The sequence below is a fragment of the Myotis daubentonii genome, chromosome 2, assembly GCF_963259705.1.
Source record: "Myotis daubentonii chromosome 2, mMyoDau2.1, whole genome shotgun sequence".
Lineage (NCBI taxonomy): Eukaryota > Metazoa > Chordata > Mammalia > Chiroptera > Vespertilionidae > Myotis > Myotis daubentonii.
In genome coordinates this window covers 32,632,470-32,656,700 of record NC_081841.1, presented here as the reverse complement: position 1 = coordinate 32,656,700, position 24,231 = coordinate 32,632,470, and the positions used below count along the sequence as shown (strand labels likewise).

The 24,231-nt window shown below is 41.2% G+C and overlaps 1 protein-coding gene and 1 pseudogene across 1 annotated transcript in view; both read left to right on the top strand.

The window, feature by feature from the left end:
* Window positions 1-24,231, top strand: part of ST8SIA1 (ST8 alpha-N-acetyl-neuraminide alpha-2,8-sialyltransferase 1) — a 148,378-nt gene that overhangs the window by 11,448 nt on the left and 112,699 nt on the right. The window lies entirely within an intron of this gene.
* Window positions 18,491-18,880, top strand: LOC132226067 (cytochrome b5-like; annotated as a pseudogene).

Genomic DNA, 24,231 nt, shown 5'->3' with positions numbered 1-24,231 from the left:
TCCAGGGGTTCCCCAAGGTGTGGACGGAGTCGGCGAGGAAGGAATGACACGGAGGCAGTGTTCAGGTGATCATCATAGCCAGGTTCTTCTTTTTTATTGTCATCTAGCATCTGTATTTATACTATTTGGTCCCAATCCTATCCATTCTATACAAAAGGCCAGGGGGCTTCCCATCTCCATTCAAAGGTTACTCTATTGCTCCACTAAGCTACAAGGAAGTAACTGAAGGAGGTCACTCCAAGCAAAGATCAAAGCGACCAACCACCCCTCTGGGGAAACAACCTTTCTCAGGGAGGTGGTCCTGTTTAAAACACATAGCTGTTAAGAGGGGAGCAGACATATTAAGAACAATACGCCATATATGCCAGGTCCCTTGAAACATCCCTGCAGGGACTGCCTCAAGCAGCCAGGGTGGAATGGCTTTCAACACACACCAAAGTATTTTGAATATCCTGTCTATTTACTGGATGGTAACCATTACTCTGAGCAGCGGTGTTTTTCTTTCCTTTCCCATATTCTGAATGAAACACTAGTGCAAACAGTTCTAGATTTATGTGGCTTCTTTTCTTTCCCTATTTTTGAATCTATGGATATCAGAAGCTTCAGGTATTTTCACAGTTGCCCTGGTGGGCACAGAGGCACTATAGAGGGGATGAGATGTAGGTGCAGTGATTCATATACTATATATATATATATATATATTAGAGGCCCGGTGCACAAGATTTATGCACTTGGGGTGGGGGAAGCCCTCAGTCCGGCCTGCACCCTCTTGTAGTCTGAGAGCCCTCGGGGGATGTCCGACTGATGGCTTAGGCCCCCTCCCCACTGTCAGGCGGACATCCTTAGCGCTGCCGTGGAGGCAGGAGAGGCTCTCACCACCGCTACAGTGGTGCTCTTCCTCTGGGAATGCACTGACCACCAGGGGGAAGCTCCTTCCTTGAGTGTCTGCTCCCCCCCTCCCCCACTCCCTCAGTTCCGCCATTTGGTCGATTTGCATATTACCCTTTTATTATATAGAAATTCACTTTAAAATTAGTTAAGGAAAAGGATGGTTTAATAAGTTGAGAAAATAAGCTTCAATTATGTTGCAGATTTACAAATGTGAAAAACTTCATTAACAGCAACCACAATGACAAAAACAAGTCATATTTATTGAACACAAAATGCACCAGGCCTGGTTCTTAATTCTTATAGTTGTTATTTTTTGTACCCACAGCTGCTTAATAATATAGATATTTGTATGTTCTTTGTTTTACAGGTAAGGAAATTGAGGCTAAGTGAGATCCTTTAACAAAATGATGGGGTTGGCTTTCTAACCCAGAACTATTTGATTCAAAGCCTGTGTTCCTTCACTGATAATTTTGGTTAAAGGAAACATTGCTCTATAGAATATATATATCCCTTATGATCTGGCCATGATTACTTCTCCAGCATCATCTTTCAGCAGTTAAGGGTTATAGCTTCAGAAATAAGCCAAATTGTGTTGGTTTTTCTCATGCCATTCCCTCTGCCTGGAATGTTTTCCTTCAAGGCCACATCTCCCGCTCTTCACCTCGCCAGTTATTACTCAGTTTTTGACCATGCAGTGTAGAGGTTAAGAGCAAAGGATCCGAAGTTAGCTGTGCTGAAATCCTGATTGTACCACGTGCTGTGTTCTTCAGCAAGTTAGCCTTTCATTGTCCATTTTCTGGTCTGCAAAATGTGGCTTCTTTTAGGATTTCTGTGCACATTAGAATAGATAATGTGTTGAAAATGCTTAGAACTGTTTCTGGCACATAATTAGAGCTTAACCATGTCATCGCTCCTCCAGGCAGCATCCTTTACTCCTATGTGTCTACCACTTTTACTGTAGAAGATACTGGAACTATAATAGTGAACTTAATTCTTTTTTTTAAAAAATATATCTTATTGATTTTTCACAGAGAGGAAGGGAGAGAGATAGAGAGTCAGAAACATCGATGAGAGAAACATCGATCAGCCGCCTCCTGCACATCTCCCACTGGGGATGTGCCCGCAACCCAGGTACATGCCCTTGACCAGAATCGAACCTGGGACCCTTCAGTCCGCAGGCTGACGCTCTATCCACTGAGCCAAACCGGTTTCGGCGTGAACTTAATTCTTACTTTCTTGAAATTTATTGGCTAATGAAGGGAGAAATAATGAACAGAAAAATATACAAATATTGAATATCTGCTAGTGACAGATGCATTTTCATGCAGTATCAAAAGTACTAGTTTGCCATCCTTTTCTGCTAATTCATTCAGATTTGCATCCCCAGATTCATTCAGAGCTGAGCATAGTTCCTAATTTTTTTTAAATTACTGCGTAGTGAACGTTTTAGGAAGGTTTGGGACCAGATCGCTAGTCAGTCAGGCAACAAATACTTAGTGAGGTCCAACACTCTGCTTGGCCATGTGGGGATCAAAGGAGTAAATGGCATCCTCTCTTAAGAGTTTTTTTAAAACATATTTTTATTGATTTCAGAGAGAAAGGGAGAGGGACAGAAAGAGATAGAAACATCAATAAGAAGAGAGAATCATTGGTCGGCTGCCTGCTGTATACCCCACACTGGGGATCATGCCTGCAACCCAGGCACGTGCCCTGACCAGGAATTAAAATGTGATCTCCTGGTTCATAGGTCAACACTCAACCACTGAGCCACGCTGGCTGGGTCCTAAGAGTTCTTTAGAGCAGCGCTTCCTAGGCTCTGCACTGTTAAGTCTCAGCACTACTAACATTTTAGGCTGTGTAATTCATTGTGAAGGGCTGTTCTGTACATTGTAAAGTGTTTGGTAACATCCAAGCCCCCTGTCCACTAAATGAAATAACCATAAATGTCTCCAGGATTAGCAAAATGTCTCCTGGAGGGCAAAATTGCCCCTGGCTGAGAACCACTGCTTTAGAGAAACAAAACAACCCAGTTGAAAGGATTTTAAAAACCCAGAAACTATCATGCAATTAAAAGACAAAATTAGAGACTACAAACTATAAATGCTTGGACTACTGGAAGGGGAGTGAATGAATTGTACTTTGATAGATGGCCAGGTCTTGGTTAGGGAGGGGTTGGGAGAGGGGATGCATTTAGAGCAGTGGTTCTCAACCTTCCTTATGCGGCGACCCTTTAATACAGTTCCTCATGTTGTGGTGACCCCCAATTCCATTGTTACAAATTGAACATAATGAAAGTATAGTGATTAATCACAAAAACAATATGTAATTACATGTGTGTTTTCTGATGGTCTTAGGTGACCCCTGTGAAAGGGTCATTTGACCCCCTAAGGGGTCGCGACCCACAGGTTGAGAACCGCTGGTTTAGAGCGATTTACTCTAAGCAGCTGTCTCTATTGAAAGCTTGTGTGGCAGCTGGGGAAGGGTCTCATCAAACCCTGGCAAAAGGAGCCCATGCTCTGTGCTCTAGTTTTTGGGGGCCTCACTCTGCTGCTCCTGTGGTCTCCCCACTTGTTAAGAAGGCAAGGTGTCAGTGAGACCTTTGTTGACCCTGGAATTCCCTGCCCAAATGACCCAAGCCTGCCTGCCTGCACGAGGCATTTCCCCATCCTTCACCCTGACTGTGGCTTGCCCTGCTGCTGTGAGCACTCCTAGACTCAAGGAATGGCCAAGGAATGGCTCTGTGTGGGAAATGAAGGCTGTGGAAGGAACTTCCATATGGGATTGGGGAGTCACATGCACACTTGGCGGCGTTCTCTCTCTGCGTTACCATGTCTAGTACCAAACATCCTGGAATCTGAGAAGCCTAAATATGAATTTGGCATTCCAGGTTGTTATGCAGGTATATTTGGCCAGGGAAAAGGATAGGGGGATGGAACACATTTTTTATTTGTTGACTTGATTGTAACTAAAATATTTAGATATATCTGTACTTCTGTCCTTTGCTTTACAAATGGGAGTGGTGTTTTGCAATTTGGGTGCTTATTACTCTTCATTTTGGAGAGGAGGAGGGTTTAGGAAGCTAGTTGGATCAATTGAACAATTATATATGTTAGTGTAGAGTATGGCCAGTTTGTCTTTTGACAGAGTTGTGAGTCATCTTGGAAGTGGTGCTGACTATATATCATGAGTGCAATCCCATATGATGGAGGTGATAGATATTCATTAAGAATTCTTTCTAGTTTGTCATTCCGTTTTGGCTCTATCGGAAGCTGTGTGGCCTTGGGCAAGCTGCTTAACCTCTATTTCATTTTGTCGCCTGAGAAATGGTATACTATGCTAACCCACTTCATAGGGTTATGATGAGAATTAAGTGAGATAATTAGCGTAGAACCCATAGCCATCTGCACCTGACGGGGTGAGATGACAGGATGCTTCTCCCCCTGCTAAACAGAGTCTGGACTTTGGGGCCTCAGAGAATCAGGTTTTGATCCTGGTTCTGTCATTTGTTAACTTTGTGACCTTGAAAAATTTACTTGGCCTTTCTGAGCCTTAGCTGTGGGTAGCATTACTTACCTTCAGAGGATTAGGTGCTGAATAATTGCCAATTATTAAGCCGTAATGATGAGCAAAGCTGCTTCCTGGGACATGTCCTATGCCTATTATTTGTACCTTCAGTAATGGAACATATGACCATGAAACGTGACCTTATGACACACCGTCTTCTTCCACAGTGGTAGCACTAAGGATGTTATAAAATGACCAGCAGAATTTTAAGGAAGATAGCAGAGACCAGCCATAAATCACCTATTTGTTCATTCATTCGTCCAGATTTACTATGCCTATTATGTGCCAGCTAGGTGCTGGAATACAGTGATGAAAGTAGGACATGGTTCCTGATTTTATAACATTTCCAGTCTGATCTAGTGTCATTAATTAAGGCAGAAAGAAATGGAGTGAGGTAGTCTATGTTCCAAGGTTTATAGTTTGCCTGTTTCGGATAATTATGCTGAGTTTCGAAGCTATTGATTTTTTCCCTTTCTGTTGGACTGTCTTGTAGCTATAGCATCGTGTCAGGGGGAAGTAGCCAAGACCAGAAGAGCTGTGTCACTCCTTTAATTAGGTGTCCAGGAGAAGCTGAAATGAATTCAGAGCTACACATTCTCCATTATTCAGGGCTTAAGTAACAGAGTGCACTACCAGAGATTTTCAAGTGAGTGTAATGAGAAGGCACTTTTTCGAAAAAGTGTCTGTTTCAGTTATTGACACAACAAATATATGCATGATTTTGTGTTCCCCGTGCTTATTTAAAATGTTTATAGTGTTTATTATTTGTCTGATTTGGGAGGTAATAGATACTAACTGTAGAAAAATATAAAATGCAGTAAAAAGGAGAAAAAACATTCATAATTTCAGCCCTCAGGAGTATTCATTCTGAACACTTCCTTTTGTGCAGTTTTGTTTGCATATGCATGCATTACTAAATTGTGTGTCTTTTGTATATTTAGTTTTTTATCCACTTTTGTCCGTTCACTGTTATATCTTTAACATTTTCTCATATAGTTAAGTCATTTTTAACTTTTAAGTTTGTGATAAAATAGCTTTATGGTTTTCATTTTGGAAAAACAGACATTTACAGTGAGTTTAAAAAATGTTGTTATATTGGAACAAATAACTTTTTTTAAAAAGGATATTGAAATTTTCATGTTAGATTTTTTTTTATTTAAAAATTTCTCCAATGTATTTGGTAAATACTGGACTTGGGCAGTCAAATAGCCTCTTAAAAGAGTTTTACTTTCTCAAAGTGGGCATTTAAATACGTGCCATTCTGTTTTCATTTGTAAAAAGGACTGACATTTAATCACCTAGAGACCATTCCATGCCTCTGTGTGCATGTATAAAACAAAAATATAATGAGTTCAACAGTACATTGTGAATATTTTTCTGGTAACAATATATGTATATCTACGTCATACTTTTTTAATGGCTGCAAGATTTTCCTTTGTTGGGATAGTTAATAATTTATTTAACTAATCCACTGTTATTGGCTAGTCATATTAGTGTAATCTTACACCTTTATAAATGATGGTGAGACGAACATCTTTGTGTATACATCTTAAATGTCTATCTGTTTATTTTCTTAGTATAAATTTCTAAAATTAGTTTCTTTTTAAAAATATATTTTTTATTGATTTCAGAGAGGAAGGGAGATAGAAACATCAATGATGAGAGAGAATCATTGATTGGCTGCCTCCTGCGCACCCCTTATTGGGAATAGAGCCCACAACCCAGGCATGTTCCCTGACTGGGAACCGAACTGTGACCTCCTGCTTCATAGGTTGATGCTCAACCCCTAAGCCAGGCTGGCTGGGCTAAAATTAGTTTCTTGACAGGTTCTTCCCCCGCTTTATCATCAATGCTTAAATCTGGTTTTTTTGGTTGTTATAGAAAATCTTTGACTTTGGCTCAGGGCAGATTTGAGGTTCCTCTATTTCAGTGTGAATAGTGATTATTGCATACAAAGCAGACATACAATGATTGTTAACATTATGTGGTGGAATTCCCCTTAGGGAATTTTTAAGAGGCCAAAGCAACTGAGAAAGATTCCCATATAGCAGGGTATGTACAGTGGCAGCCGCCCTCACTGAGCATGGAGGAGACCCAGCTGTGAGGAATTTACCTAGTGCACTGTTTGATCTACATTTAAGAAGCAATGCCTGTATGGGACCATTGCATCATTTTTCTAGGACTTCAGTAATTAAATAAAACTGTAAAAATAAAACTGAACCTTTGCTTCATCATATGGTAGACATTTAAAGGAAAAAGAAAACTATCTTAAGAAAAACAATTGTATTTTCTGACCCTGTTATTTTAAGAGTTATTTTCCTGCCCTAACTGGTTTGACCCAGTGGATAGAGTGTCGGCCTGTGGACTGAAGGGTCCCAGGTTCCATTCCTGTCACGGGCATGTGCCTGGGTTGTGGGCTCGACCTCCAGTGGGGGGCGTGCAAGAGGCAGCCGATCGGTGATTTTTTTCCTCATCATTGATGTTTCTATCTCCCTCTCCCTTCCTCTCTGAAATCAATAAAAACATATTTTTTTAAAAAAGAGTTATTTTCCTATTTGCTGTAATTAAAAGTCTTGGGCTTGAGTCTGGAGCAGATTGTAACCACCTAGGTAGAGGGTGAGGGTGTGGTAAAGGCACAAAAATCCCATGATGGTAGTTTGTTGGGTTGGTTTGTGTCCCTCTCTGCCCTTGCATCTGGTTTAGATCCCTCATCACAGTCTTATTAAGTGTTTAATAAGTATTTGCTATATGAATACAAACATTAGATTGTCTGAAAGGCCTGTAGACAGCTGTCTGAACACCTTTCAGGGGTAGTTTCATTTATTGCCTCATATTAAGACTCCATGCTATACAAATTCACTCCCCATTCAGTTCTTCACCCCTCCATTCATTCTGTTCAGTGCCTTGTGTGTGCCAGGCCTGTTGCTAGGTGCTGTTGGCCAGGAGGACATGCCCTTCCCTCACAGAAAATGTAAGCACGCGGCACACATTATTTATAGGGGCTGCAATAGTCTCCAAAAAGCCTCTCAACTCCTTTTTATGGAGGAAAAACAAGCCAGAGTTTATCTTCAGTTTCAGGATTTAGCTGTGTACGTGTGCGTTTGGTACAGTCCTGAGAGTCCCCGAGTGCCTCTGAGCCTTCCGGTGTTTGGCCTACCTGGGGACAGTGAGGTAGAGGCCTTTGTGCAGGTCAGTGGGGTAATGTCTTTGGACTCTGGTTAACCTATGCAACATGGGAAATGTTAGAGAGAAAAGCCCTTTAAAACACTGGTAAAAGTTACACGAGTCCATGGGGGAAAGGAAAGCTCAATTACCAATAGAATAAAAGAGACCAAAGGCAGGCCAGCGTGGATGGGGATTGCTGACTTTGTAAGCAACAGGCCTCCACTCGACCAGCCCGCCTGCCATAATACAGCAGAGAAGGAGCAGGAGCTCACCAAGAAGGGGAGGGCGGGGATACAGGTCATGGCCATTGCGGATTGGGGTAAAGACACCAAGGCATTTTAATGTGTCCTAGTTACTGCTCCAACTCTGCCTTGTCCGTCTACCTCCCGTCCCCACCTCTGCTCCAGTTTGCTGACCCTAAAGTAGTGGCTCCCAACGAGGGGCACACTCCCCACAGGGGGGGCAATTTGATTTTTAAGGGGGCAATTCAAGAATGAGTTATTAACAGTGAATGTTTTGCATTTCTTATGGTTCTCGGGGCCTCATATACAGTATGGAAATGTATATTGTGACATATTTATGCATTTCAGTTCTCTGTTATATGTTTTGAAACTTTATTTGCTATTTTTTCATATCACTTCATATTATTATAATAATTTTTTTAACAATTTCTTGGCGATTTCTTCCTCACTATGTCACCTGTCCTTTCATTCTTTTATTTTTCTCTTTCATGGATGCCATGTTCTTTGGAAGCTTGTTTAGACCATGTTAATGGCCTTTTAGGCTTCCTCTATGTGAATAGGAGTTTACTTTTTGAATAGTAAGGATTATATGTCACGGGAGGCAAGGGGGCATCAGGATTTTAGAGATGCTTAGGTGGGGCCTGGCCAAAAAAAGGTTGGGAACCACTGCTCTAAAGGATCTCTGATCAACTTTGCAAATGTTGTCAGTTTGCATCCACCTTCATTTTGGGACAGTCTTATTCTGGGGTTTAGCTCAGTTTTTTTGATTTTAGAGCGCAATGAACACTCTTGGGTCTGTTTGCTTCGGCACCACCTGAACCTCCAGCAGCTCTGAGTGGACGTGTGGAGGGCATTCTGGGATGTAGAGCCCCATCCCTCCCGTCTAGCAGCTGCTTCTTCCCCCCTGGGCAGAGCGGACCTGACTATTCCCAGTCCTTTCTCTTGGTGATTGAAGCTACTCAGGTGAACAGTGACAGGCTGTCCATGTCCTCTAAGAGTGGTCATCATTCTGTATATTATATCCCCAGGACTTACTTATTTTAATATGGATGTTTGTTAACTTTTACCACCTTCACCCATATTATCTCCCCCCGACCCCCACCTCTGACAACAACCAATCTATTCTTTGTATTTATCAGTTCAGTTTTTTTTTCCATGTTTAAATTGGGTTGTTGTTAAATTTTAAGAGTTCTTTACATATTTTGGAGAATTATTTCTTTCATGGATTGTGCCTTTGATGTTGTATCTAAAAAGTCATACTTAGCTCTGTCCTGTGTCGCTCAGCGGTTAAAGCATCGGCCCTCACACCAAAGGTCGCAGATTCGATTCCCACTCAAGGGGTATATTACCTGGGTTGCCCTCTCTGGTTGGGGCATGTGCGGGAGGCAACCAATCGTGTATCTCACATAGATCTCTCCCCCCCCCCCCCATTCCTTCTATTCTGTCTAAAAATCAATGGAAAAAGAATATCCTTGAGCAAGGATTAAAAACAAGAGCAACAAAGAGTCACACTTAAAAGCCATCTAAGTTTTCTCCTTATGCTATCTTCTGGGATTTGGATAGTTTTGTATTTTACATTTAGGCCTATGATCCATTTGAGTTCATTTTTGTGAAGGGTGTAAAGTTGGTGCCTAGATTTATTTTGTGTGTATGGATATCCATTTGTGCCAGCACCATTTGATGAAAGACTAAGATAGTTCTATTTTATTGATAGGAAACGGAAACAAAAAGAGCTTCACGGACCTTGCTCAGGGCTATGCCGTTAGGAAACGGTCTCTCTGGCTCTAAGGCTCATGGGCTTTAGGGCTCTAGGCTCCTTACAAGGCCGGACTGAACCTTTGCAGTGAGACCAACATTGGCATTCAGGGCTTCAAGTTACAGCCCGATGCCTCCTTAGGCTGCAGTCTAAGGAGAGGATCTTAAATGGTAAAATTTCAGTCTGGGAAGGTGCATGAACACTGGCTGCATTTCACTGTTGTTAACATCCAAGGCTGTTTTTAGGATCCTACAAATAGAGCTATGAGCTCAAGTCACGAGAAGGCTGCCTCTTCTCTTTCTGCCTAACATCTCTGATTCATCCCAGTGGTTGGTTTAGTTTTCGTTCTAGTTTTCTCTCTCTTATCTAGCTGTCATAATTCCCTTGCCGAATTCCCCTTTACATTCGTGAGATGGATGCCAAGAAATGATACAACTATGCTACGGTCAGGAGAACTGAAATGTGTGCAGCTGTGAGAAACAGGAGTGGAACAGCCAACTGTGGGAGACTTTTACTGTTACTTGAAAAGGGAACTTATTCTTTCTCTTCTCTCCAGTGCTGACATCCCTGGGGGCTTTTCTTTTGTGGTCAGTTACTATCTCTGGAATGGAATTCATGTGATAATATTTGAGTTACTCTGAAAGATAATCTGGACATCTAACGTATAATTTCTGCTTTTTAAAAAAATTCTTTATTAAGGTAATGCATTTTTATTGTAAATGTTAAAACTTTATGCAGGTGTGTATTCAGCAAATATAAGTCTTCTCAATCTTATCTCTTAGAGGTAAACAATGTTAATGTTTTGGTGTGTATGCTTTCAGACATTTTCCTGTTCAGAGTATAATTTATTATCTAAACTGGGATACATGAAGTGAATACTATCATGACTCCAGTGCACCAGGCATTAACCAGGACTATTTCAAACAAACAGGGATGTATAATCCTCTTGCTGTATGTGAGTTTTTTTTTGTTTTGTTTGTTTTTATTGATTTTATTTACTTATTTTAATGAATTAAATTGGGGTGTCATTGGTTAATAAGACTATATAGGTTTCAAGTGTACAGTTCTATAATAAATCGTCTGTACATTGCATTGTATGCCCACCATCCAAAGTCAAATCATCTTCCATCACCATATATTTGGCACTTTTTACCCTTTACATCTCACTATCTCCCTTCCTTCTGGTAACCACCATACTGTTGTCTGTTTCTGTGAGTTTCAGTTTAATATGCCACATATGAGGGAAATCATAATCCTTAGCTTTTTATTTATTTTTTATTTTTTTTAAAATTAAATCTTTATTGTTCAGATTATTACATTTGTTCCTTTTTTTCCCCCCCATAACTCCCCTCCTCCCAGTTCCCGCCCCACCCTCCGCCCTCACTCCCCACCCACTGTCCTCATCCATAGGTGCACGATTTTTGTCCAGTCTCTTCCCACATCTCCCACATCCCTTTCCCCCCCAAGAATAGTCAGTCCATTCCCTTTCTATGTCCCTGATTCTATTATAATCACCAGTTCATTCTATTCATCAGATTATTTATTCACTTGATTCTTAGATTCACTTGTTGATAGATGCATATTTGTTGTTCATAATTTGTATCTTTACCTTTTTCTTCCTCTTCCTCTTCTTAAAGGATACCTTTCAGCATTTCATATAATCCTGGTTTGGTGGTGATGAACTCCTTTAGCTTTTCCTTATCTGTGAAGCTCTTTATCTGACCTTCAATTCTGAATGATAGCTTTGCTGGATAAAGTAATCTTGGTTGTAGGTTCTTGGTATTCATCACTTTGAATATTTCTTGCCACTCCCTTCTGGCCTGCAAAGTTTCTGTTGAGAAATCAGCTGACAGTCGTATGGGTATTCCCTTGTAGGTAACTGAGTTTCTTTCTCTTGCTGTTTTTAAGATTCTTTCTTTATCTTTTGCTCTTGGCATTTTAATTATGATGTGTCTTGGTGTGGTCCTCTTTGGATTCCTTTTGTTTTGGGGTTCTTCGCGCTTCTTGGACCTGTAAGTCCATTTCTTTCACCAGGTGGGGGAAGTTTTCTGTCATTATTTCTTCAAATAGGTTTTCAATATCTTGCTCTCTCTCATCTTCTGGCACCCCTATAATTCTGATGTTGGTACGCTTGAAGCTGTCCCAGAGGCTCCTTACACTATCCTCGCATTTTTGGATTCTTTTTTCATTTTGCTTTTCCGGTTGGATGTTTTTTGCTTCCTCGCATTTCAAATCATTGACTTGATTCTTGCGCTCCTCTGGTCTGCTGTCGGGCGTCTGTATAATATTCGTTATTTCAGTCCGTGTATGCTTAATTTCTAGTTGGTTCCCCAATATAAGATCGAGGGTCTTATTAGTTTTCGTGTAGATCTCATTAAGTTTATCGGCGGCTTCTAAACAGTTCTTGAGAGACCTTAAAAGAGTGGTTCTGAACTCTATATCTTCCTTTGACAATTTTGTCCTGTTTCTTTGTCTCCGCATTTTGTTATGCTTCCTTGGTGCACCCCCTAGTGGTCTTTGTTCGCAGTCTTATAGTTAAATCTTGATTGTTGTAGCTAATTCCAGGGAGGGTTTGACCTCCAGGCCAAGTGGCTATGAGAATCAGCTGTGTCAGCAGTGAGAGAACTTCTGTCCTCTAGGGAGGTGCTAATCTAGCCTTTGCCTGAGGCTATCCGGCAAATGCCTCTGTGCAGGGCTTGGGCGGGGCGGGTCGCACAGGATCAACAGGGTGGGCCGGAGAGAGCAGTTATGGCGGCTCTCAGTCCTGTCCCCAGGGGCTCTGCCTCTCTGAGTCCCAGCACCCGCTGCAAAGCTCGGAGAGAAAGCTGCACTCGCTCTGACCGAAGCCAGACAGTCCCGCTTCTCCTGTTTGAGTCTGGGTCCCTAAAGACTCGCCCGGATCTGGAGCTCAGAGTCTGCGACTCCCTCCCGATTGAAAACGCCAACCGCGCCCTCCGCCGCCAGCCCGCTCCGCGCACTCCGCACCTCAGAATTTGACTTCAGCACTGCGCCTCCTCTGAGTGTCCGTGTGCGTTTCTCTTTCCTCCTAGTTGTAGGACTTCCACTCAGCCAGCGTTCCTGTGGTTCTGGGTGATGTCCCTTCCGTTTTTGGTTTCACTTTTGAAGTAGTTGTTCAAAGCAGCAAACTCCGGCGTTAACCTATGCCGCCATCTTGGTTCTTCCTTTGTCTTTTCTTATGGTTGAGTAGTATTCCACTGTATATATGTACCACATCTTCTTTATCTAATCATCTATTGAAGGACACTTGGGTTGTTTCCATGTCTTGGCCACCTTGAATAATGCTGCAATGAACATAGTGTTGCATATGACCTTGTGACTAAATGTTTTCAAATCTTTCAAGTAGATAGTCAGAAGAAGGATTTCTGGGTCATGTGGCAACTCTATTCTTAAATTTTTGAGGAGCCTCCATACTGTTTTCCATGTATGTGAGTTTTTATATTTACATCTAGGAACATCTAGATATACTCTTTCTATATGATCGACTGGAGTCCCAGTGCATGAAATTCATGCACGGGAAGGGTTGCTGGGCCTGGCTGGCCATTGGGGCTGATCGGGGCCTTCCTTGTTCTGTGCTGCCCCTGGTGGTCAGTGCACGTCATAGCGAGGGATTGAACTCCCATTCTCCCGGTTGAACTCCTGAGGGGACACTTTGCATATTAGCCATATATAGATATAGATATAGATATAGATATAGATATAGATATAGATATAGATATAGATATAGATATAGAGATATAGAGATATAGAGATATAGAGATATAGAGATATAGATAGATATATATAGATATATAGATATATAGATATATATTTTATGGTGATAGCCTCTGAGGTGGTTCCGAGCAATCCCCATCTCCTGTATCCATGTGTCATCCATCCCTTTGAGTGTAGGCAGGATTCAGTGACTTTACTTCTAGAATAGAATGGAACACTGCAGAAGTGATGGTACTTCACTTCTGAGACTAGGTTATAGAGACCGTGGCTTCCATTTGGGGTGCTCTCTCTCTCTCTATTGGATCCCTTGCTCCAAGTGAAGTCAGCTGCTATGTTGTGAGGACCCTTAGGCAGTTTCGGGAACTGAGGTAAGGTACATGTGGTAAGGAACTGAGGTGTATGGTCAGCAGTCAGCGAGGATCCGAGACCACAGACAACCAAGCAGGTGAACTGGCAAGGGGGTCCTCCGGCTTTAGGTCACTGCAGCCTCAGCTGACAGCTGGTCTGCAGCTTCATGGGAGCCCCTGAGCCAGAGCCGTCCAGCTGAGACATCCTGACCCTCAGAAGCTGTGTGAGAAAATAGGCCTTGTTTGGAGCTGCTGACTTTTGGAGTAATTCGTTATATAGTAACAAATAACACATATTTAATAAGTAATAATGAAATCATATTAAAAATTGTTTTTAACAACATCCTTCTTTTTCCACCCACAACATATCTGTCAGTAGCTATTTCATTTTAGGATCCGTAGCACAAAGCAATACTATCTCAAAAAAGATGGAGAGAATAGAAAATTCCATTTTAGGGTTGAACATTGTATTTTTCTTTTCTTTCTTTATTTTTTTAAAGAAAAACAAGGATGACTTAACAAACATCCTAGAAATATGTTTTTCTTCTTCTGCAATTGTCTCCACAGGAAACCTTCCTAAAGAGAACATTTCTGGGTCATGAGGCAACATGTTTAATTTTAGATTGATATTTACAGATTATCTTCCAACTGAAGTCATCTTCATTGTGCCCAAGAGCCTGTTGGCTTTTCCAGTGCTGAGTATTATTGATTTTAAAATGTTTTGCAAGTATATAGGTGAAAAATGATAACTTTAATGACTGGTGAGATTGAACTTTATTTTACTTGTTTATTCCTGAGGATTTCCTCTCCCATGAAGGACACTTCCATGTCTTTGTCTACTTTCCTGAGTTGTTCTTCTCTTCTTTTTAAAAAAAAATATATTTTTATTGATTTTAGAGAAGAAGGGAGAGGGAGAGAGAGTTTGAAACATAATTGATGAGAGAGACTCACTGATCAGCCGCCTCCTGCACACCCCCCCCCCCCCCCCCCCACCGGGACCAAGCCTGCAACCTGGGTATGTGCCCTGACTGGGAATTGAATTGTGACCTCCTGGTTCATTGTTCATAGGATGACACTCAACCTCTGAGCAACATTGGCCAGCCGGGCCTCTCTTCTTTTTTGATGTCCAAAGTGTCCTATGTTTGTTAAAGGAATGTAGTTGTGGGTGGTGTTTTTTTTTTGTCATATCTGTGGCAAATATTTTCCCCAGTTTGTCTTTTACTTTGCTTATGTTTATGTTTAATTTTTTTTCTTCTGTAAAGACTTTATAAATAACCAGGCAATCAACTTCATCAGTTTTTTCCTTGATGGCCTTTGAACCTTTGTGTCATAATTCCTGGGGCCAAAAATATTTTTATCTGATATTTTTATGATTTAACTTTTGACATTTAAATTTTAGATCTCTATCTGTGATTTATTGTTGTATAATTAGGTAGGGATTACATATTTTTCCTATTTGTTCTAACATCATTATTCACAAAAACCAAACACTTCCCTTCCTCCAGTGATCTGAAATGCCAAGTTTACTCATGCTAGATAATCCAATGTGTGTGTCTATTTTTGGAAGTCCCTTTTTTCTTCCAAAGTTTTGTCTCTTTAGTTCTATTATACAGCCACACTGTCTCAATTACTGTAGCTTTATAGTAAATTTTAATATCTCCTAAAGCCATTCACTGTTCCTTTGTTATAATATATATATTTTTTGCCATCCTTTCATATTTTACTCGTTGGTACATTTGAGATTGCTTTTCAAGTTCAAATGATTCTTGTTGATATTTTTATTGATTGATATCCTACATAATAAAAGGTAATATGCAAATTGACCCTAACAGTAGAATGACTGGGAACAACTGGTCGCTATGATGCACACTGACCACCAGGGAGCAGACACTCAACACAGGAGCTGCCCCCTGGTGGTCAGTGCTCTCCCACAGTGGGAGCTCTGCTCAGCCACAAGCCAGGCTGATGGCTGCGAGTGCAGCGGCAGTGGCAGGAACCTCTCCTGCCTCCTCGGCCGCACTAAGGATGTCTGACTGCCAGCTTAGGTCCAATATCCCGGGGAGCAGGCCTTTGCCGGCAGGTGGACATCCCCTGAGGGGTCCCAGACTGAGAGAGGGCACAGGCTGGGATGAGGGACCCCCCCAAGTGCATGAATTTTCATGCACAGGGCCTCCAGTATTATTATAAGATTGAGAACTTCTATCTAAGAATAAGACATGCTTACTTAGATATTCAAAGCTAAACAGAATATTTAGTTTCTTTGCTCAGATCCTGCACACGTCTTTTTTTTTTTGTGAGGGGGGGGTGGTGGTTAATCCGCATCTGAGATATCTTTTCCATTGCTTTTCAGAGAGAGTGGAAGGGAGGGAAGGAAGGAAGGAAGCAAGGAAGCAAGGAAGAAAAGGAGGGAGGGAGGGAGGGAGGAAGGAAGGAAGGAGGGGGAAGAGGAGAGGGAGGGGGTGGGGGAGGGGAGGAGGAGGAGGAGGAGGAGGAGGAGGAGGAGGAGGAGGAGAGAAACATTGATGTGCAAGAGACACATTGACCTGCTGCCTCCTGCATGCACCCCCACTCCCAGGGGTCAGGAAGCAAAGTGGAAACCCAGATAGTGCCTTGACTGGGAAAAAAACCAAGACCCTTTTGTGTTTAGGCTAATGCTCTAACCACTGAACAATGCTGGCCAGGGCTCTGCACACTTCTTATTGAGATTACTCCTAGATATTTTATATGCTTTTGATGCTTTTATTTATATACTCAATAGCATATTGTTTTCATAATGAGTTCTGTGATTATTGTTTATATTTTGGAAAGTTATTTTTTATTTATAGTAAGACACCTTATTTAAGTTTCTTAGAGTGTGTTTTTGTTTATTCAGTTTATCCTCTTGGGTTTTCCAGTTTCACTTGTATATTTATATATTTTATGTATAATGATAATTTGTTCTTTTTTCTAGTATTTTGTGTTGTTTAAGGGGCATGCTTTTATCAGTACTGAGTTTCTTTCTCCATCCTCTCCTCCTCGCTCTCTCTTCAGTTGAATCTTATCCCTCATCAAGTTTCTAGCTTGACCTTGGACAAGCTACTGACATAAGAAGAAAGTGGAGCTTAGAGAGTTAGTGATGAGAGCCAGGATGAAAACTCGGGAGTCCCTGACTTCAGGGCTCCCACTCTAAGCACCCTCTCTTCTGGCCTCAAAAATGATTTTAGAAGCTTGCTTGCTTCCAGTATCTCTCTTCTTTTCCCTTGTCAGTTTGTTCATCTCCCTCCTTCCCTCCTTCCTTCCCTCCTTCTCTCCTTCCCTCATTCTCTCTTGTTTTAAATTTATTTTTGCCCTCCCATCTTTCCTTTTCCTCCCTCCTCCTTCTCCTCCTTCTTCTCTCCTCTCCCTCCTTCCCTTTCTCTCCCTATCCTCTATTTCTTTCTCTCTTTTTCTCCCTTCCATTCCACCTCCCTCCCCTCCATTTGTCGTTTATTGATTCTCTAAATCTAGTCACCCAATCTCATCCTAGAATGCATCCTGTTTGAGTCATTGTGGTGGAAATCTACAGTTGATATAATAGGCATCAGCTATGCCATTATGGTGATTGGAAACAGGTATAGTGGACCTCTGTCTTTAAGAACAACGGATTTCATCATGGAGCATTGCGCCTGTGAGGGGATTTTGTTGTTGGGGGCTTCCTGAATTGGTTTCTTTGTTTGCCCTAACCACTTTCATATCTTCCAGGTTATACCAAGTTCTTAATTCTTTCACTACTTCAAGGACTCTTGGTGCATATTCTCCTCTTAACTTCCACTACCATAAGGTCTCCATTTGACAGGAAACACAGCTCACTGTGAGAATCTTAAATCAAATGACTCTGATTTCTGGAAATGTCATTATTTTAGGAGGGAGCACAGGAGGGAGGGTAGGAAAATAGTTTAGATTTTTGTGGGGAAATGGAAAGCAAGAGGCAAAATAGAAGTTCTGTTCAGAAGACAGGAAACGGTGATAAGTTTAAAAAACCAGTGTGTGTTAGTTCTGCCATATTTTCTCTGCATGAATCTTGCATCAGAGAAAGATTGACTGCTCTAAACCAAGGCTTTTGTTAGTAAAGCACACGTTTATCATAGGTGCTTGAAATGGGGATGGATGAGGAGTACGAAAAATGACAAAAATAGAAACATCTTACTTGCACGTGACAAAATTTACAACTCTGCTTAGCACAGAGGAGATATAAAGAAAGGGTAAGGCATAGTCCTTGACCTCCAGTGTTTGTGCCCAATGGATCAGACAGCCGAGGAATGGTACCTGGGAACAGAGAGAGTGCTGAACTTGCTCATAAAGGCTAAGTGGGAGTTGAATTGGCACATTCTGAACCTGGTGAAAGAGCATGAGAAATGGTTTTTGGGGTTTCAAGTTAGTCCTGAATGGGTGGTTTGAGCAGAACATGTGAGGGTGAGAAATGAAAGAGAATCTTGGACAGTTAGGATGAGGTTTAATAGAAGTTTGAGAGCCACGGTAAGTTCTTGGGTACAGAAGTAACTTAATAACTGTGATTAGGAGCACGAATCTGGTAGTGGCATTGGGGTAGACTGACAGAGTCAACGACATGAATTAAAAGACAGTCCTGCCAAGAGCCCAATCCAGAGTGCAGACAATGGGAAAAGCATAGAATGGGTAGAAAACCCTCCAGATTAAAACATGATTGGCTAGGGCTGGGATGCAGAGGAATGTCCCAGCCCTGGCTCATTGAGATGCTCATTGTGCTTAGCCTTGCTGACTGGTGTCTGCAGGGCCTGAAGCTCACCACGTCCAAAATGGCACAGTAGTAGTCTGACAAGGCCATCAACACCCTGGAAAAGATCCAGAAGCACAACCACAGCACCTGGCTGATCCTGCACCACAAGGTGTATGATTTGATCAAATTTTTGGAGGCACATTTTGGCGGAGAAGTCTTAAGGGAACAAGCTGGAGGTGATGCTATTGAAATCTTTGAGGATCCTGGGCACGCCACAGATGCTAGAGAATTGTCCAAACAGGTATCATTAGGGAGCTTCGTCCAGATGACAGGTCAAAGATAAGCAAGACTTTGGAAACTCTTATTACTACCGTTAACTCTAATTCCAGCTGCGGGCCAGGTAGGTGGTCCCAGCCTCTCAGCCCTGGTCATGGCCCTGATGTATCACCTCTACACAGTGAAAGACTAAACATATCCTTGAAGCCAATGAAAGGAAAGACTTCTTTGGATCAGGGAGAATGAAGCCAATGTTAACTGCTTCAAATCAGAGAAACCTTTACCTGAAAAGTGATTTTTCAAAAAAAATATATTTTATTGATTTTTTACAGAGAGGAAGGGAGAGGGATAGAGAGTTAGAAACATCGATGAGAGAGAAACATCAATCAGCTGACTCCTGCACATCCCCCACTGGGGATGTGCCTGCAACCAAGGTACATGCCCTTGACCGGAATCGAACCTGAGACCCTTCAGTCCGCAGGCCGATGCTCTATCCACTGAGCCAAACTGGCTAGGGCTGAAAAGTGATTTTAATGCACCCATTTCCCTTTCCTCCTACATTAGAAACAAACCAGACCAAGAAGAACTGTTTTATGTTTTCTATGCTTGAACTTTTGTAGTGTGCCTTTTTATTCATCAGCTTTATTTTGATGTTCAATATATCTGACTTTTTAAATATAAAAAAAGTGATTTAGTAGAGAAAGAAGATACACAATAAATAAGGTTTGAGCCTCAAATGCTACTATTCAAGACTGGACTGACCGGAAAATTTGACTTGTATTTACATACTCTGGTCCTGAGTCAGAATATGGGCTGGAATTGAGGTTTCTTCTGTCAATTGAGCCAGTTATTTCATTAAAAAATTTACTTCCAGTTGTTAGATGGGAATCTTCATGCATTCCCAGAGACCTTTCATCAGTGTTGAATGGTCTTCCAGTGATCCTCCAGTACATGCTCCAGTGAGTGAAAAGCGAAGCTGTCACCATGATGGCATAAATAGAGAAGGAAGTGAAAACCGGTGTCAGGAGACATACTGGCTGGCTTCCCTCTCTTTTTTTTGGATAACACGTGATAACTGTTTGAGAGCTCTTTTATGATTATCTACAATGAATGCTGGGACTAATGAGCAGGGAGAAGGGAAGGCTAGACCACTTCCACATTAGCCACTTTGTCAATCCCTCTGTTCTCTCCCATTCTGCAGAGGATGCTGGTACACCAGGTGGGACTGAGCCTGTGGGGGTCTGGATGGATGGGAGAGGCAGGCTTCCTGACGTACTTATCCCCTTCCTTTATCCCTCCTCAGATAAAACAGCGCAATGCTCCCGTGACCACAGCGTGCTTATTCCAAGTGTACCCCCTGCCCTGTAACACACCCAAACATAGACACTCACAGTGGAACAAATACAACGGAAATATTTTTTCAATAGACAGACATTTTAAGAAATGAAGGTCTCCAAATTTGCATTATGAACAAATACCAAGGTATAAATAGAGTCTATCTGCTGGTGCCAGGTATTTGACCACTGATTGGTCAGCCCATATGGCTAGAGACAGCTTCCTGCTGGCAACACATGCTCTTGGCTCCATGGACATTCCTCGCATATTCCAGATACAAAAGCACCTGTGCAGAAAGTTCAAGCTCTTACCATAAAATTGGTAAATTGAGCTTATGCATAAATTCATCACTATTGGTAGAATTAAATGTACATTCCAAAGAGTCTCTTTCGTTGTTGAACATCACGGGTATCTCGCTTAGTTCTCTAGGTTCACTGAAATAAGGTGACGTTTGCGGACAAGTGGTTACCCAAGCCATTTGGTATGTGCTGGAATCCTCTTGTTTCTCATTTTCAGCTCACTTGGAAATTGTTCCACTTTCTATCCTTGCTGGTTTCTGTGTGGAAATAACTTCCAACATTTATTCTGTGCTTCTTTTGTTTTCTTTGTTGACAAAACTCAGGTGTGTTTATTTGGTGGCCTTAATACACTGAGTTTTCTTGACCTCCTTAGTTCACCTATTTTTATTTTACATTAACAATGAATTTAATAATGATAATAATAGTGATAATAATAATGATGATGATAGTAATAATGGCTAACTGAAAAGTGTGACAGGTTTGATGCAAAGGGGTTTATATGTATGATCTTATTTAGTGGTCTCTGCCAACCTATGAGGCAAATACTATTTTATTTCTATTTTCTATTTGAGAAAATGAGGCTTAGAGAGTTTTATGAGACATACCCACGCATATGTTGTAAGAAAGAGGGGCAGAATAGAAATTTATAATAGCTTGTTTCCAAAGCCTACTAACTATGAGCTATTATTATACCAGCACATTTACGGATGATTCATAGTTGAATTCTAACTAACAAGAATATACCTCGAATTTAAGTTGTTCAAAAATTAGTGCATAAAACATTGTTAATGTAAATATTCATCTGTACATATCAAAGGGTTAGTCCAACAATGCACAGAAAAAACTAAGGAGTTTTTTCACTAAATTAATAAAAAATATAATATGGTAGTCTCGATTTAGCAAAGTTTTTTGAATTTGCCCATAAGGACTACTTCAAAGCATTTTAGGAATTCAAGTGTCAAATTATTATTTGTTTTGGTAATTTCTGTGATGACCCTATTTGGTTGGCATACCAAATACAAACATAGTCTACTTTTTAGGTAATTCAGCCACGACTAAAGTAATTTATATTTACACACAAGAGCAGCAGCAATTAAAAATCACAGCCAATTCCCCACAACACTGATGATGCACCGATAAAACATGTCTTTGCTAACAATCGTGGGAATTTCAAAACTGCATGTGTCAGGCACAAAGAAAGCATTGTTATTCGGCCAAGTGTTGCATGGCAGCCAGGCTTCCCTGTAGAATGTTGAGTGAGAATCCTTGGTAAACTTGAGAAATGTGGTCATTCTAGTATTTGCATACGAAATTTTAATAATTCTTAAAAATTACAGATTCTTAGTAGGTAAGTCCTTTGTCACAAATAAAACTCAGAGTCTATGTGGAGACATGCATTTATCTACTAGAGATCAGTAGTTATCTTACTGTTTTCATCATTTCATGTCCACCACTAGGATCTGTTGGTTTAGTATCCTGACTGAAAGCGATGAGGGAAAAAGAGCAGGTGGTGAGATTTTAAAAGCTGGTTAGTTTATATATTTATTTAGAGGAGAGGGAGGATCTTATTAATATTAACCCTTTTCCTTTAGAGTATACTCTAGACTTCACGGAGTAGCTCATCAACTCCTCTTCATTTTGATTTAAGCACCCATAAGTCTGGGAGGTGGGGTGATTGCCCGCATCAGCATTTTACATATAAGCACCAGAGAAAGAAAATGACTTGCCCAATAAAAACTTGCTAATTCCACACCTTTTGAATGCTCCTCCGCTCCTTTTTGCCTATGGGATAAACTAAACTTCTTCACCTGCCATTTAAAGCCCTTCATAATCTGATCTCTGCCTACTTTTTGAATGTAATCTCCTTTGTAAACTATTGTGTACTTATTTGCCAGGTGTATTCTGCCTTCTAACCATGCCAACTACTTGTGGCTTTATCGCTCATACTCAGGACTTCCCAAATTTATGATTTAATGGGTTAGAAAATTACCAAATAAATTAATAAATGGACAACCGATTCATGAAAGACTTTATAGGTGGACATCAAAATGTAGAAAGGATATAATCTTGGAGGGGAAAGGCTGCTCATTAACATAAAATTTGAAAGCCTCACTCATTGCCTGTATTTTCCTCTTTTTTAAAAAAAATTTATTTTATTGATTTTTTACAGAGAGGAAGGGAAAGAGATAGAGAGTCAGAAACATCGATGAGAGAGAAACATCGATCAGCCGCCTCCTGCACATCTCCCACTGGGGATGTGCCCGCAACCCAGGTACATGCCCTTGACCGGAATCGAACCTGGGACCTTTCAGTCCACAGGCCGACGCTCCATCCACTGAGCCAAACCGGTTTCGGCTGTATTTTCCTCTTTTAGCCACAGACTGTTGAAAAAAGTTGTTCTGGACTGGCATTGGCATTGTGGGGTTTGGGAACTTTGTGCTTTTGTACACACTGTTTTCTCTGATGGGAATTCTTCACTTTCTCATGCCACTAGCCTTTGGCCTGTCTGACTAAAATCCTCTCAGTCCTTCAATTCTCAATTTACACGTTGACCTTAGAAAATCTTTTCCCATCGCCAATCACCTGTTCTCTCTCACCCTACCCAGCCCTCCAGTTACCACTCCTTGGTGGTCTGTGCGTCCTCTTTCGTGCACCAATCACTGTCCAGGGGTTATTTGCTGCTCTCTCTGGCCACAGGCCATGAGCGTCTAGAAGACAGAGACTGCACCTTATTTTCCCTCATCCTCAAAGTTTAGCATATGTCTTTTGCACATACTCAGTGCACAATAAGTATTTAATAGATGAATGAGTGAATGAATGAAGGAGCGAGTAAATACTTGGGTGCTCTTCATGCTTTGTTTGTGTCTTGTATGTCTTCTCTGACCTGCAGTTTGAAGCACAGACAATTTATTCCAACAAACACACTCACTGAATTGAATTAATTTATGAGCTTTGACCTCATCATTTCTTCTATTTTTCTTTGTCAGGGAAAACTAATTACGTTCTCCATTATCAGAGTGTCTGGGAACAGCCTGCAGCTGCTGTCTGAAATGCTTCCACAGACAATATGCTTCTCTCGGCTCTTCTGGTCAGCTTGCGTTTTTCTTTTATTCTGTTCAGTTTTGGTTCACCATGTTGATTTTCATATTTTTATGGCAAAAGGAATGTTAAGACATGTAAAAAGTACATATGGAGAATAATCAGCATTTTCTGGTAATCTGATCTTTCTAAATCCACAGAGGCTTATGGCATCTTGCCTTTTTATTGTTGCTTTTTAAAAACATACACACATTTTAAAAAATATATTCTTATTGATTTCAGAGAGGAAGGGTGAGGGACAGAGAGAGAAAAATATCAACGATGAGACAGAATCATTGATCGGCTGCCTCCTGCATGCCCACACTGGGGATCAAGCCCGTAACCTGGGCATGTGCTCTGACCTGGAATCGAACCATGACCTCCTGGTTCATAGGTCGATGCTCAAACACTGAGCTATGCTGAGCGGACAATATAGACATTTTTTTTTTTGGCTTTTAAAGAAAATTGTCAAAACATCTTATCTGGAGAGGATAGCCACAGCTTCTTATAAAATTCAGTAGTGATATGAGCACCCTCATTTGGGGAGATGATATTTAATCAATATGAATTATGGGGTTGAACATTTTTCCAGACAGCTGTGACTCATGTCATTCTACTGACTTTTGCTGTCACAAGGGGAATGCTTTATTGCCTTTCTTATAGAGAAGCTCCCTGCAGAATTACTGAGAGCTTTTCTCTAAGGCTGTACAGCCACAAAAAACCCCAGGCATGCTTCAGTCTGGGCTTGGGTCTACATCTTAGAAGAAACATTAATCCCTCTCCTTGAAATTCTTTCTTTGCCTTTCGTGGTCTTCTCTTTTGTCATGAAAGT